Genomic DNA, 10,913 nt, shown 5'->3' with positions numbered 1-10,913 from the left:
GCAAGAGTTGCATCATCCTGATTCGGATTCACCACCGTCGAAATTGCTTCGAACTATCAATTGTTTTCAATTACTCACCATTAAGAAGGAAATACATAGGAATTTCCGGTTTTGGCGGCCATTTTGGCGGTCATCTTGAATATCTCAGAACCCTTAACGATGCAAGAGTTGCATCATCCTGATTCGGATTCACCACCGTCGAAATTGCTTCGAACTATCAATTGTTTTCAATTACTCACCATTAAGAAGGAAATGCATAGGAATTTCCGGTTTGGGCGGCCATTTTGGCGGCCATCCTGAATAATATATCAAAATTCTCAAGGATGGAAGATTCGCATCAGCCAGATTCGGACTCAGCACCCTCGAAATAGCTTAGAACCATCAATTGTTTTGAACTTTTCACCATTTAGAAGGAAATACATAGGAATTTCCGGGTTTTGGCGGCCATTTTGGCGGCCATCTTGAATATCTCAATATCCTCAAGGATGCAAGAGTCGCATCAGCCAGATTCGGATTCAGCATCCTCGAAATAGCTTAGAACCATCAATTGTTTTCAATTTCTCACCATTTAGAAGGAAATACATATGAATTTCCGGTTTTGGCGGCCATTTTGGTGGCCATCTTGGATATCTCAAAATCCTTAAGGATGCAAGAGTTGCATCATCCAGGTTTGTATTCAGCACCCTCGAAATAGGGTGAAACCATCAATTGTTTTCAATTTCTCACCATTTAGAAGGAAATACATGGGAATTTCCGGTTTGGGCGGCCATTTTGGCGGCCATCTTGAATATCTCAAAACCCTCAAGGACGCAAGAGTTGCATCATGCAGATTCGGTTTCAGCACCCCCGAAATAGGGCAAAACCATCAAAAAACATTGGGTGGACGGTAAAACAAGGTTCAGCCTTTGGCACCCAGACTAACCCGCCAACGGGACGCTTATCACCTTCCACGTACTCGAACAATTTTCGCGATGAAAACAATTATGTATGCGGGACCGAAATACTGGGACGATCTCCCCTCTGAACTTACAGGTTGTTTATCACTATCATCCTTTAAATGCAAATTAAGACAGTATTTATTGAATAATTACATTAATTCAGCTCATTGAAATCTGTTTTGTGCTGTACAGGACTATCTCGCTGTACTGTACTCCAGGGTTGTTGTCATGTTAAACCAGCTGTTTGTGTCCTCAAATTCTGTCACTGTGTTTATGGCTTATTGTATTATTCTTCCTTCTTTAAGACAGCTGGGGCGAGGTAACAGCTGGTATCATAATTCTCTCTGCACTGTAACTGGTTGTTGAATGTCTTTTTTTTTGGGGGGGGGGGGAGGGGGGGATTTGCAGGTGCATGTGTTCCCTCCTTAATACACGCAATGTATAAATTTCTAATACTTTCTAAACCGTATCATTGTTACTATATATTGAGTCATATTCTTATTATTGCCAGAACGACAATGGTTCACCCGCCTACAGCATGTGGCTTATCCTACCCCAAATCTGCATTAGAGAAGAATTTGTTATGTAACTGTATAAATGTACTTTTTTTCTTTCCTCTATGTTTCGGTCATTGTTGTACCCGTGCTCCCCATCTTAATCTTTTACTCGATTTTAACTGGGACCTATACGCTCAACAAGCTCGCTTTTAAGTAGGTTCCTTCATATTTCTTTAGCATTCATTCACAGATTCCAAACTACATAGATCGACCACTATATATTTTATATATTTGCAATATTTTATGTATGTCTCCAGCTTGATATCATGTACTTCATTTAATTTTGTTATATTTGATGTATTTTTTCATCGAGAAATATGAAAATAAATTGAAATTGAATTGAAATTGAAAACTTTCTCGTGAAGAAATTGTTAGTAGGGTTGATTTATAATCGAGTTATCTATGTTGAAGTGAGATTTTTTGTAGTATGAATTGACAATTGTTTGTGTTTTGAATTGCATTTGTAACGTTTTTGTTCGTGTTACACCCAGAATGGGTTGATTTATAAATGATTCGAATGAAATCAATAAATATCAAGGAAAAAAAGTGTTGAGGTAATTTATTTGCATTATGAGAATTTGTTTGAGTGTTTGTTGGTGTTTGTTTATAATACGTACATGTATGTGTTGGCGGTGTGCATATGACAAAGAGTAGTGATATGGAAGCTGTAGTTAAGACTGATGGAAGAGTATGACTGCAGTGAAAAAAAAAATGAACAAAGACAGATAGCATTTAGGGAGGGTACCTCCCTTGTATGCCTTTTCTCTCGGTCTCTCTCTCTCCTAGCCCGCCTCACCGCTGAAAGTGACACCAACAATATTATTTTGAAATCAACGCTGCTGTGAACTCTATAAACACGTGCTCATACACGTTGAATGCATTTTCATTGCCACCAGTAGTGCCTGCTGCTAAAAAAAAAAAAAAAAATCGTTTGCACAAACATCAAAACACAAACACAAACAGACACACGTACACATACAGGCACACGTATACAGACAGACAAACAAACCACTACCACTATACAACCACCACCCATGCACATTTTCCACATTGTCTTATTATTATACTAAGTACTCCAAAAACACACACACACTGCTATACGCAACGCATACACAAGTCGCATATACACACCTACAAATCATACACAGCACATACTATGCAGCCCCCAACACACACACACACACACACACACACACACACACACATACTCATACACACACACACACACAAACACACACACACACACACACACACACACACACAATCACACACACACATACGCATAACTTACCAGTCATACCCACCCCACCAAAGCATAACACCGGAGCAACCACCCCAACCACATAATTCACAGAGCATGGCCGGCGACATTTTTTGATGGGGCAACAATTATTTTTGCCATCACAAATTGTCGCCATCAAGGTCAAAAATTGGGAACTGCTCAAGCATCAAAAATTGTCGCCAGACGACAATTTGTGACGGGGCGACAATTTATGCCGCCAACTCCGTCAAAAATTGTCGCCCCGAGCCGGGGGCGACAATTTATGTCGCAACAACCGTCATTGTAGCTTTCGAATATTGCAGATCCTTTATACTACATGTACTCATTCCACATGCTTTGTAAGGACAAATCCACCTTCATAAACATGTGGATTGAGAGACTACAGCAATTTTAACAGAACACATTGGTGAAAGTTTAAGTAAAATTGGACAATCCGTTCAAAAATTATGAATTTTTGAAGTTTTATATGAGGGATCGCTGGATGTTAAGACCACTACAGCTCGTGATGTCGTATGTAGGTCAATGTAAAAATATATATATATATAAAGAAAAATCAACATATTTTCTCTTTTTTCGCACAATAAAAGTGTTCATGACTTATCTCTTTCAGAAGGCAGTGGAGTAATATTACAAGCTGAGGGAAAGTGTACTTCTTCATGAAGTGAAATTTAGTGAAATTCTCTTTATATTTTCCTTATATCGTTCTACGCGTGTGACATCTTAAACTGTAGTAGTCTTCTCATCCAGCAGCGACTACACAGAAAATGAGAAAATTCATAACTTTTTAACGGATTTTCCGATTTTCCTCAAATTTTCGTTGATAAGTTCTATACTTATATTGCTGCACAATCTCAATTCACGTGTATAATATGAAGGTGAGCTTGTCTTTTAAGAAGTTGCATGACTGTGTGTTCCTGCGCAAATTTTACGAAATAGAGCGTGTAAGTGACGTAAAGATTTATGTCAGTATGAACGTTTGTGTGTGTGTGTGTGTGTGTGTGTGTGTGTGTTACTAAGCCTACATGCACAGCAAAACTTAGGAAAGAACACGAGCTACATCTCATTAGAGATCTAGACGTGATCTTTGTTGGCATTGAACAGAGGGGATGGGCTGTTATGGTTTAGGTAGGATTAAAGCCGAGTATAACATTAAAAGGTTGGAGTGGTAAAGTAAAATTTGAGATTGTTCATGGAGCCAATATTGTATGAAAAGTAATATTAATGTGCGGCTTCCACGAATGTTTGCTATCGATTGTCAGACCTAAGAACTTTGTTGATATAACTTTATCTAGAACTTCATGTTTCATACTCTTTTTACTGAGGAGACTTTTGGAGGAGTTACTGAATAATATGCACTTGAGAAGAATTAGAGACAATTCGTTTGATCTTATCCAGTAGAGCATGACCTGAAGGTATCCATCAAAGTATGAGAATCTGGAGTCGTCTGCAAACTTTATAAAAAAGACACAATGGAAGCATTTTCATGTCATTCATGTTCGTAATGAACAAGAGAGGTCCCATAGTAAATCGCCCTGAGGAGCGATGACGCAGTCGATAGATTGTTTGCGAGAAGACTGACCAAGTAGAGAAACATAGCTCCTGACGTTACAGTTCGTTATTCCGTATAGGTTCATTAATGTGAAAATGAAATGTAGTCCGTAATGCCAAAGAGCACCCTCTTTTAATTTTCGCATGAACTAACCTTTTTTTTTTTCTTTACAGATAAACGGTTCTTCAGAGTAATAAAATTTAATTTTGGATTAACAATCCCTCGGGATAACGGTTTTCTTATGTTTCTTGATTTTCATTGATGTCATTTTCAAATCATCCATAAAATATGCATTATGGATTCATAGTAAATCTTTCAAATACAGTTGAAGACAAAGTCAACATCATCTTGCAGTATTAACTGCCATTATTTCATACTTAAACATCAACATATCAATTAAAATCCCACCATCTTAACTAAAACATCAACAATTGTGATAAATCATTTTAAATCCAATCAACTAAACAATACATGTACTAATAAAACAATACTTTTGTGAATGCATCATAGTCCAAATAATATGTTGACATATGAAACGATATTTCACTTGAATGTGTAACCATGTAACTCACATTCCACCTTTATCAAAGTATGGGAAAAATGAATATATAACTAAAAAATGAAATCATTAGATAAGAGCCCTACACTGTAAATACATCGGTGTTAGATTTAACACCACGGGTGTTAACTCTAACACCGATCAAACTTCAATAGAGGACCACACCCACAGGTGTAGGATTGTGACGGTGTTAAAAAGTGTTCGCCTGGCACTTTGTGGTGTTAATTTGACACTGTGGCTGGTGATATTTTTGACACTGCGCTAGAGTTAATTCAATAATGACACCGCATGGTGTTGATTTGATATTGGTGGTGTTAATTTCAATGGTATAACACCCGTCCAGCTTCAATAGGGGACCACACCAACTGGTGTTATTGTGGTGTAAATGTCTTCACAGATTTTTTTCAAAAATCAAGTACTTTATGGGAAAATTCTTTATCGTCTTGCTGAAGTTCAAAATTAACAAAAAGTGCAGTAACTAAGAAACTATTCAAAAAACAATTTTAAATTTTGAAATGACACCCGGAGGTGTTAATCTAACACCATGAATGAGCACCGGAAATTTAACACCAGCTCGGTGTTTCATATTTAACACCGGACTTTTTGCAGTGTATAATCAACCCCGTCCCAACCGGAACAAATAATTATGTCGCATATGTGAATAAGAAATCTAATCCCATCCCCACCCACCCCAACACACAAAAACACCAACACATATACTCATACGCACAGACAGAAAGACAGACACACACACACACGCACACACACACACACACACACACACACACACACGTGCACACGCCACACACTCACCCGAAACTGTCTTCAATCCTGATGAAACACTTTAATACCAGTTTCCAAATTACCATAAATAATTAAGGATAACATAACTACACATCATGATATTAACAACGACAAAGCCTATCTATAAAATGGGCTTTATAGAATCTTAGCAATCTGACTAGTAAATTATAATGCATCGAATTTATAGGTTCACATTGAGCCATGTATATAGTCTTGTAGGTGTAACGGACGCATGACGGGGAAAAGGTTAAATTTCATGACTGTATACGGGCCCATTTTTACGAAACGAATGATGCACAGTCCTTTTTCGTGGATCTGTTGGATTTGGATGCTCTCGTTGTAACTTTGGAAACAGTCTAGAACCTACTCGCTTCTCACCAATCCACTCTGTCCTGCTCTTCGTTTGTGTAAAAATAATGTATCAAAAGAAAAAAAGTATTTTTCCATTTTATGAAATGTAATTTTAAATCATTTTTTAAAGCAATCCCCCTTTCCTTCATCTTATCTTCTTATGAATTTCCTCAATAGTAGGAATAACATCATCTAAATAGAAACATAATACATTTATTTCAAATTAAAATCATTGTATGTTAACATTTGATGTTTTGATTTTGTTTAATTTTCCAAATGCTTTATTTCATAATGTCTGATGTTCTCTCTAGTTTATTAATGTAAATGCAAATGCCAATGTTATTTTTCTTGTATGATATAGGAATAAATGTATTTAAAAGAGAGAGAAAAAAAGATTTCATATTAAGAAGGGCCTTCTCCTATAATCCCGATATAGATATCTTTCTACTTTGCATTTCGAATATCTGTCAACTCAAACGTGTCAATGATAATGTACCATAAAGGCTTGATATACGCACAATCTCAGCATGTAATGTTTATAATGTTTCTACCATTTGCTTACAAAAGGGAACCTTAATTTTTTTCCAACAAAGAAAAACTTAAAAATATTTTCATTTGTATGAATGATTTCATTAAAAAAAATGTACTGAAATTCTCTTACTTTTGTCAAGCGTTGTACTTCTCGGCTTAGAAAAATATTTGAAATTTCCTTCTTTTTTTAATGCAAATCATTGTGACCATCCTTAAAGTGTATAATTGCTGTGTGATTTTTATGAAAAGTTTCCTTGTGAATGGGACACCTTGAAACAAAATAATATTTTCACAGATTTTTCAACGAAATGCTGTAATCTTGATTAACCCAATAAAACATATATTTTTACCTCTTATTTCCCACTTTTTAAAATGGTATCACCTATCTTTCAAATTTTAACTACATTTTCACTAATCATAATCCTAAATTATAATATGTCACTGCTCTTGAATGACCGCTTTCCAAAATTTGCTTCACAAAATGAATATTTTCCCATACAAATCTTGATAAAGAAATCTCTGAAACTACTGACTTTGGAACCACCAAAGACTAAAGGCACTCACACACACGCGCATGCACACACACACACATATATATATACACACACACTCACACCAAGCACATACACACACAGACATGTATGAACACACAATATACCCAAGATGCACGTATACCTACTGACGAACCGGAATACAATTGTAATCTGTAATTCTGTTATTGAAGAAAAATAAGTATTTTTTGTCCTCCTCCGTATGCCACCTTTTCCCCTGTTCTATATACATTATCATTAGGATGAGCGTGTGTTTAGGAATGACGGGTCTTCAGAATAAGGAGCCTGATTTCACTTTCGGATTATCGATTATCGATTAGAGAACAGCACCCGAGGTGACTATACCGTCATGGAGCGTGGTCTTGCGTTCTAACTTGTTGATTTCGGCTGATCCTCTCTATAAACTGAAGCTATATCAGCTCTACAGGAGAGTCTTACACCTATTCGGTCCCTCAACCCTTCGATATGATTGTGTCACATCTCACTCCTCCCTTAGGAGCAATCCCTGTCTTGACTTATCGTGGGCCACAACCACTGAACGAACATGACGCAATTCCTTTGAAACAAATTGTAAATACATCAATTTTTATTTATTGGTTTATCATTGTCATTTTCATCATAACTATTGAATTGATACCACTTTATACAATCATCGTTACGCTTTTCATCATTCTTTTTACCAAAGAGTAGAATGTTGAGGCGGGGAAGCTTGTGACTGTCAATAGAAAATATGCTACATCAAATTTTGCTTTGTTTGTTTCAATTACCAGTGAATCGTGTAGCTAATTGGTATATACAGCGTTATCATCATCATGACATTACATAATACAATTGTACACACATCGACCGCAAGGTTATACGTACGATACACAGAACACATTATACCCTGTAGTTTTATCTACAATGAACCTACATGTTATTTCATGCATTCTACCGTAAGCATCATAAACGTTATATTCATTAAACAGCCATAATACTGGTTTATGGATGATGCGTTTTTCAAAGTATGTATATATTTCAAAGTGTACATAATGGATCATTTAGATTATTGAATAATTTTTATGACTTGACACGTCCGAAACACTTGAATGCTAATCATTGTTGTATATACAATAGTCGAGTGGTGCAATAAGCACTGACGCACTATAGTGCATGGTAGTTAAGGGATGGTATAGTATTGGGGGAGATGAGGATTCGGCTTTTAACTTTTTGCGAGATACCAAGAAAACACTAATTAAATATACTGCAGAGCATACCATTCTAAGAGGAATTCAAAGTTTATTTGATGAAAAACAGTTTTGCAATGGCAGAGGCATCTAAAAACAAACTAAAACAAAGCGATATTGATAAAAGATGGGTCCCACCTTTTATTAGGATTGCTCTATTGTGGATATCTCAGCCATTCCAAAACCAAATTTCATCAAATAAACAATGGATTCCTGTTGGAATTACATGCTCTTTCATATTTCATGAGAGGTTTCTTGTTATCTCACCCAAAAAGTGTTAGAAACGTTAAGTTAGGTCTTGACCAAAACTATACGATCCCGTTAAAACACTTTTGATCATTTATTTACTTATTTCGGACATTTATACAAAGGAGTTTGATAGGCGATAAAAAATGAAACAATACATAGCTCCATTGATAGTCACACATTAAAAGAGTGTTCAAAGGAACACATAAACATAATGATGGGTTGGTACATTAAAAAAAAAGTTTTGGTAGTCTTCCTCAACGTCATTTCATTAACCCCTTGCTTGCTTTCTTTGAGCGCCCATTGGCACAGAAAACCATGTACACACTGTCCGAAGTCAGTGGCACAGAAGATTGACCACAACAGTATTGGGTGACTTGTCACCAAAACAGCCTGATAGCGTCGACAAGTTTGATGAGGTGCATAATTTTGAACGTCAATGTTTTTCAAGTACATCATTGTATATTGATTGTGAGTTTCGGATCACAAAACAACTAACAAACATATCTCGGGAAATTTGTCGAAATCAGTCAAGAATTTCCGTACTATTCTGTCCAATTCGTTAAAATTATAAGAATCAGGCATTATGCCTTTGCGCACATTAACCTTCTGTTGAACTCTGGACGGGTTTTATGTAGATTTGGTGACTGTTTTCAGCAGTTTAAAATGTTGCGTGATCTCATTTATCCCACTTCAGATGAAACTTCCTGTATACGAACGCTTAAAAAGCATGATTAAGAAAAATCAGAAATGTTTGTTTTAAATATAATGTGCTTATAAGAGAAACTGAAGGCAGTTGACGAATACCATGTGATATTTCAAAAAAAATAATCACAATTCTTATAACAAAAAAATTCCATCAAAATCATCACTTCAACTTAGGAGTCTGTGACATTTTCACAGTACTGTGGCGGAGGGCAAAAGTTTTGAATTAATTTTCATAGTGATGTCATCGCCTCCAAGTCCCCTGTTAAATTGCACACTGATTTTCGTTTTTAAACCGACCTGAAAAAGAATATTTCTTATCGTTACTTCACGATCATATTAACCTATACACACCTTGTAGAGGTAAAGTTACGATGCTTTATTTCTATCATTTTGAAGACCAATCAGAGAGAAGTGAAACAATGGCATCACCGTTGGATTCGGTGTCCATGATGTGGTTTAGAACTAGATTGAGATTTCTTCCATGAATTTCTGATTGTGCACAGACCAACCTGCGTCCAGACATCTGTGTGTTGTTGATAAGCTTGCATAAAATGTTGCTTCTTTAACTCCGAGTGCCTTTTTAACATAACATTGGTAAGATACATAAATACAAACACAAAATTACACCCCCTTTTGCAAAGGGACCCAGAGAAAACTGGCTATAATGTTACACTCGTTTGTCTAGAAATTGTCTCATGGTAACGAAGCTCCCCTGATAAAGTGGCTCTCGGTAATTTACCGCACGTCCAATTTAAAAAGATATGTCACAAAAATTAGGTACGATTCCATCCTGCGTAATCTGCTCTGAATGAACCCAGTTGGAACTCGAGGACACCTAGGGATTTACGACTCTCATGATTGCCACACACACAGACACACACACACACACACACACACACGAGCACAGGTACAATATCACGTACATAACTCATTTGATGCCCCACGCATCCCCATATATCAACCTATCAACCACTAGCTGATCTTCCATGGGGTGCAATTGGATCCCAATTTGAGTTGGGACTACTTAACCGGGTTATACACTGTGTTCTTTGCGATGAATGAATGAAGCGGATCTTTTGAGTGTATAAGTTGCTGACTCTCTCACACACTGGGGCCTCAATTTAACGCGCTCTCCAAGGGACAAAGTGCTTTGCTTCTTACTAGAAATAATAATGATAATAATAATAATAATAATAATAAATGATAACGATAATAATAATAATAATAAATAATAATAATAATTACATATATAGTTTTGTTCTTGCTGTAATGACATTTCTATTTCTATCTGTGTTGTTTCATCATTTGAAGTTTTCGTTTGTTGTTTGATGAACTTCAATAAGGTGTATGATCTGCTATCATATTACCAGCCATTATATCATCATCATCATCATTATTATCATTATTATCATTATGCATTACCTACATTTCATCGTTTGTAAAGGACGTTGACAATCACATTTCCTTCGTCTGACAATTCGTCCTCTCCTGTATGGCGATTTTTCTTGGCATCCACGGAAGCCGGCGCACTCGGCATAATCATAATCGTTCGCGCGAGGAGCTTCCCGCTGAACTGGCCCCGATGTCTTCGTCTTCTGGTACCAAGTGTGT

The sequence above is a fragment of the Diadema antillarum genome, unplaced genomic scaffold (genome assembly GCF_040938485.1).
Source record: "Diadema antillarum isolate AM-2024a unplaced genomic scaffold, OU_Dant_1.0 seq00000383_RagTag, whole genome shotgun sequence".
Taxonomy (NCBI): Eukaryota; Metazoa; Echinodermata; class Echinoidea; order Diadematoida; family Diadematidae; genus Diadema; species Diadema antillarum.
Note: the sequence above shows the minus strand (reverse complement) of the source record.